The following is a 6,583-nucleotide window of genomic DNA, read 5'->3' on the forward strand; positions in this document are numbered from 1 at the left end:
AAGTGATATACAGATTGTGATTCAAATTTAATGCAGAAATATATATTTTTACATAGAGACAAAATGACTATCCTATGTGTACCAAAAATATAACTTGGTGTAAAGGTGATTTTCTATTTATATTGTAAAGATTTATACACATAACTTTACATGTTTTTACGTGTGAAAAAACAAAAATAATTATACAAGCCTTTTAAATATATCCTTGTGATATTTTTGACATAATGTCAGGAGATGGATACTAGATTTCTGTATTAGCTGTCAAAGAAGCACTTATCTTCCCCATTCAATTGAAGATAATATGGGAGAAATATACATGCTTAATGTATTTATTAGGCTTAATATAATAAATTAATGAATTATCCAACGTGCATAGCTCTTTGGGAAAGATAAAAATGATCTCTGCTCTTAAGGAGATTATATTCTAGTGACAAGACAACATATCAAAAAGAAAATAGAGCAAAAGACTGAGCAGACGCTATAATTGATATTAAAATGCAAGGCAGTATTTTCTCTTAACCTTGCTATGACTAATGAACAGAGGTAAGTCAGTTAAACTCTCTTTTTGTGATCTTCCCCATTTGTCAATGTCATTGTTCTCTTACCTAATTCATGGTGTTGTGAGATAAAATTCGGTCACACACAAAGTAGTGCCTTACAAAAATTAAAAAAACATTTGTGTTAGTGGATGCATTACTAACTATTCTAGCGGAGAAGTGATTTAACTGTTGTTTTATGTCTCAGATGGGGAACATGAGTTAAACGAAATTATTCTTTTTAAATAACCTTATAAATACATGTGGGAAGGATAACAGAGGACAGGTGGGTAGTCTCAGTGCTCTCTGTTCACAGACTAAAAGTCTAATTTCCAATGGCTGTTTTGAATTTTTTTTTTTTTTAAATTACAAAGGAAACCGGAGAAGATGAAAGGATCATCATAATTACTGGGAAAACAATGTGTCTACAATCTAAAACCACATGTACCTAGGTAGGGCTTTTTGGCTTGGTGAAAGTCGCACTATACCACAACTCATGGTCTTTAGGGACCCTATGGGCAAATGTGCATGGTGGTCAAAAAGCTTCTTGGGAGAAAAGGGTTGATAGTTTCCCACTTTCTTTTTTCAGTTTCACGGTCACTGATATATTTCTAGTCATTGGCAAGGAAGGGCTTTACCGACACTGACGAGCAGAAAAGGGTACAAAAGTTCCACTATGTGAAAGGCTGTCAGTGGACTTTGTTGGGGACCAGAACTCAATATGTTGCTTGGATTGTCACGGGAAAAGGCATTACGGAAAGCATGACATTTGGCTAAACTTGAAATATTTCCTGAAAGCTATGGGTAATGAACATATGTTTGATCACTTAGTAAGTACAACATGGCGGGTCCCAGCAGCTCGGGCAGCGAGAGGAGCCGCAGCGGCCAAGCAGCCCAGCTTCGCGAAGGCTCTCAGCGCGCCGCGGCCAGCAGGCACTCGCCTAGCGCCCGCCTAGCGCCCGCCTAGCGCCCGCCCGGCCACCAGGATGCTCAAGAGCAAGGTCAGCTCTGCCGAGGGCGCCGTGAACGAGGAGCCCAAGAGGAGATCCGCGAGGTTGCCAGCTAAACCGGCTCCCGCAAAAGGGGAAAAGAAGCCAAAAAAGGCGGCAGGAAAGCATAAATCTTCAGACAAAAAAGTGCAAACAAAAGGGAAAAGGGGAGCAAAGGGAAAACAGGCCGAAGTGACTAACCAACAGACTTAAGACCTACCTGCAGAAAACGGAGAAACTAAAAACAAGGAGAGCCCAGCCTCTGATGAAGCAGGAGAGAAAGAAGCCAAGTCTGATTAATATCACACACCCGGTCCTATCAGTGGTCCCTGTCTCCCTTCTTGTATAATCCAGAGGAATATTTTTATCAACTATTTTGTAAATGCAAGTTTCTTAGTAGCTCTAGAAACTTTTTTAAAAAGGAGGGTATCCCACCTCATTCCATTTTTTAAGTGTAAATGCTTTTTTTTAAGAGGTGAAATCATTTGCTAGTTGTTTATCTTTTGGTACAAACAGAAAATAGTGGGATATTGAATATGGGAGGCTTTGATTGTCTTGGGTGTCAGCTTAAGATTCCATAGATGGGGGGGCAGCTTTTATATCCTATAATACAAAGCATACTAAATGGCAGTTTGGAGTCAGTTGTGCATTTAATGTCTTGAACATTTTAAATTACTTCTCTTCCCATGTTGTTTTTGGTAGAATTGTATCCTAAAGCAAACCACGCACTCCTTGATCTTGGCTCTCCTTGTCAGAATTTCGTGCACTCTGTAACATCTTTGGCCGTGGCAGTCCAGTTCTTCTAGTAACTTTGTTAATGTGTTGTGAACGATTGACGATTTGAGTATGTAGTGTATATGATATTAAATTGTGAATTAGTGGGACTTACGATGTAACAGCATATCAATATTTGAAGATATTGGTACTTGATATCCTGTTAAGGAAAATTTGCCTCCAAATTTTAAGCTGGAAAGTCACTGGAATAACTTAAGAAAAGAATCACAACTACATGATTTTTTAGATTTTTGGTATGTATGTTAAGAATTGTGTACAAATTGAAATGTCTGTGTACGGATCCTCAAAACAACCAATAAAATCTCATTATGAAAGAAAAAAAAATACAACAGACTGTACTATGCATTGTGGGTGATATGTAAGTCCAGCTGTCCCTCAGTATCTGCAGGGGATTTGTTCCAGGACTCACAATGGAGAGCAAACTCCGCGGATGCTCAAGTCCCTTATATAAAATGGTGTGGTACAGTTGGCCCTCAGCATCCCTGGGTTCCACACCTTCCCATAGGGAGGGTAAATTGTATATATCCATACAAAAACCATTCTCCAAGAACTCACATGCTAGAAAATAAAGGTAAGTTACATATACTAACAATTACATTATGAAGCAGACACTGATAAGCACTAAGCTTATAGATGAATTTTTATATAAAAGCAGAAGGGAGGTTTTACTTCTATTACTTGAAATTGAGAAAGATTCTACAGATGAGGTGGCAATGGAATTGAACTTTAAACTTTAAAATGTAAAAGATGGATAGATTCTCTTGATACAGAGACACAGGACAAGGCATTCATGATTGAGGACAGTAGATAGCTAACAAGAGAGAAAATAGAAAACATAGGATGGATCTGGGTAACAATGTGCAGTATTTTTGAAAAGGACAGAGGTGGGAGAAACAAAAGGATTTAAGGAGGGCATGCACCAGATCATCACAGGCCTTGAATATTTAGATAAAAGTAAGATATTCATTCCTTTTGTAATCTAGGCTTGTAAAATATATAAAATAGTATAATCCAGCATCATGTAAAACTTGAAATGGATTGAAGAGAATTTATAAACAGTGTGATCTATTGGAAGCATTTGTGCCACTGTCCAGATAACAAATAAGGTTGGAAAGCAGAATAGGGGAAGTGGAAATGGTGACAACCCGTAAAGATCAAACAAATTACAGAGAAGGAACTTGGCAACTGTATGGTTTATATTGTACAGGGCCTTTTGCTATATACTTTGCATACTAACTCTGTCCTGGATTAACTAGCTTTTCCCATTCTTCCGTTCCCTTTTCTGTTTTTTATCCTTTGACACTGTTGTCTTACATATATATACATATGTATATGTGTGTGTATATATATATATATATATATATATACACACATATATACATATATATATATAACTCTTTAGCTTTGGGAAAATTATATTAAAAAATAGAAAGATATAAAACACATTAGAACTGATCTTTTATTTTTTATCTTCCTAAAGCATAACATAAAACTAAAGTTTGCGTTGCACTCCCCTCCTAGTAGTAATTATTATGAGTTTGATGTAATTCATGTATCTATATCTGTAATATTTGATATCTCTAATGTACATTTAAATAAACATGCATAGAATCACCTACATCTTTTTTCACTCAACATTCAACAACAAACTAAATTATGAAAATGATGCCTATGATCCAGCAGTAGGGCTTCCTGGTATTTAACCAAAGGAAGTGAAAACTTATGTCCAAACAAAAACCTGCACACATATGTTTATAGCAGCTTTATCCATAATTGTCAAAACTTGGGAGCAACCTTCAGTAGGTGAAAGGAAAAACTGTGGTACATCTAGACCATGGAATATTATTCAGCACTAAAACAAAATGAGCTATCAAGCCATTAAAAGACACAGAGAAAACTTAAATGCATATTACTAAGTGAAAGAAGCCAATTTGTAAAGGCTACATATTGAAAGATTACAACCATATAACATACATGAAAGGGAAAAACTGTGGAGACAGTGAAAAGAAAAAAAAAAATCAGCAGTTGCCAAGGCATGGAGAGATGAATAGACATAACACAGAGGATTTTCGAGCAGTGAAACTACTCTGTATGATACTATGATGGTGAATACACATCATTATAAATTTGTTCAAATCCCTACTATATACAACCAAGAGTGAACCATAATATAAACTATAGACACCGCATGATAATGATGTGTCAATGCAGGTTCATCAGTTATAACAAATGTACCTCTCTGGTGGGAGATGTTGATAATGGGTTTGGCTATGCATGTGTGGTGACAGAAGGAAAAGGGGAAACCTCTGTACCTTCTGATCAATATTGCTGTTTAAAAAATAAAGTTTATTCATTTTGTTTATGGTTTCCTTTGCTACGCAAAAGCTTTTAGCTTTAATTAGGTCCCATTTGTTTATTTTTGTCTTTATTTTCATTACTCTAGGAGGTGGATCAAAAAAGATCTTGCTGCAATTTATGTCAGAGGGTGTTCTGCCTATGTTTTCCTCTAAGAGTTTAATAGTATCCAGTTTTACATTTAGGTCTTTAATCCATTTTGAGTTTATTTTTGTGTATGGTGTTAGAGAATGTTCTAATTTCATTTTTATATGTAGCTGTCCAGTTTTCCCAGCACCACTTATTGAAGAGGCTGTCTTTTTTCCATTGTACATTCTTGCCTCCTTTGTCATAGATTAGGTGGTCACAGGTGTTTGAGTTTGTCTCTGGACTTTCTCTCCTGTTCCATTGATCTATATTTCTGTCTTTGTGCCAGTACCACACTGTTTTGATTACTGTAGCTTTGTAGTGTAGTCTAAAGTCAGGGAGCCCAATTCCGCCAGCTCTATTTTTCTTTCTCAAGATTGCTTTGGTTATTCATGATCTTTTGTGTTTCCATACAAATTGTAAAATTTTTTGTTCTAATTCTGTGAAAAATGCTATTGGTAATTTGGTAGGGATTGTTTTGAATCTGTAGGTTACTTGGGTAGTATAGTCATTTTATAATATCGATTCTTCCAGTCCAACAACATGGTATATCTCTCCATCTGTTTATGTCATCTTTGATTTCTTTCATCAGTATCTTATAGTTTTCTGAGTACAGGTCTTTTGCCTCCTTAGGTAGGTTTATTCCTAGGTATTTTATTCTTTTTGATGTGATGGTAAATGGGAGTGTTTTCCTTAATTTCTCTTTCTGATCTTTTGTTGTTAGTGTATAGGAATGCAAGAGATTTCTGTGTATTAATTTTGTATCCTGCAACTTTACCCAATTCACCGATAAGCTTTAGTAATTTTCTGGTAGCATCTTTAAGATTTTATATATATAGAATCATGTCATCTGCAAACAGTGACAGTTATACTTCTGCTTTTCCAAGTTGGATTCCTTTTATTTCTTTTTTCTTGTCTGACTGCCGTGGCTAGGACTTCCAAAACTATGTTGAGTAAAAGTGGTGAGAGTGGACATCCTTCCTTGTCTTGTTCCTGATCTTAGAGGAAATGCTTTCAGTTTTTCACCATTGAGAATGATGTTTGCTGTGGGTTTGTTGTATATGGCCTTTATTATGTTGAGGTAGGTTCCCTCTATGCCCACTTTCTGGAGAGGTTTTTACCATAAATGGGTGTTGAATTTTGTCAAAAGCTTTTTCTGCATCTATTGAGATGATCATATGGTTTATATTCTTCAGTTTGTAAAAAGAAAAGACAACCCATAGAATGGGAGAAAATATTTATTTGCAAACAAAGTGACCGACAAGGGATTAATCTCCAAAATACACAAACAGCTCATGCAGCTCAATACCAAAAAAAACAAACACCCCAATCAAAAAATGGGCAGAAGATCTAAATAGACATTTCTCCAAAGACGACATACAGATGGCCAAGAGGCACATGAAAATATGCTCAACATCACTAATTATTAGAGAAATGAAACTCAAAACTATAATGAGGTATCACCTCACACTGGTCAGAATGGCCATCATCAAAAAATCTACAAACAATAAATGCTGAAGAGGGTGTGGAGAAAAGGGAACCCTCCTACATTATTGGTGGGAATGTAAATTGGTACAGCCACTATGGAGAACAGTATGGGGGTTCTTTAAAAGACTAAAAATAGAGCTACCAGATGATCCAGCAATCCCACTCCTGGGCATATATGCAAAGAAAACCATAATTTGAAAAGATACATGAACCCCAGTGTTCATTGCAGCACTATTTACAATAGCCAAGACATGGAAGCAACCTAAATGTCCATCGACAGAGGAATGGATAAAG

At 36.2% G+C, this 6,583-nt stretch overlaps 1 pseudogene; it reads left to right on the forward strand.

Annotated features, from left to right (window-relative positions):
• The first annotated feature begins 1,522 nt into the window (after nt 1-1,522).
• Nucleotides 1,523-1,831, forward strand: LOC133089813 (non-histone chromosomal protein HMG-14-like; annotated as a pseudogene).
• Nucleotides 1,832-6,583: the final 4,752 nt, after the last annotated feature.

This window comes from Eubalaena glacialis, chromosome 4, assembly GCF_028564815.1.
Source record: "Eubalaena glacialis isolate mEubGla1 chromosome 4, mEubGla1.1.hap2.+ XY, whole genome shotgun sequence".
Classification (NCBI taxonomy): Eukaryota; Metazoa; Chordata; class Mammalia; order Artiodactyla; family Balaenidae; genus Eubalaena; species Eubalaena glacialis.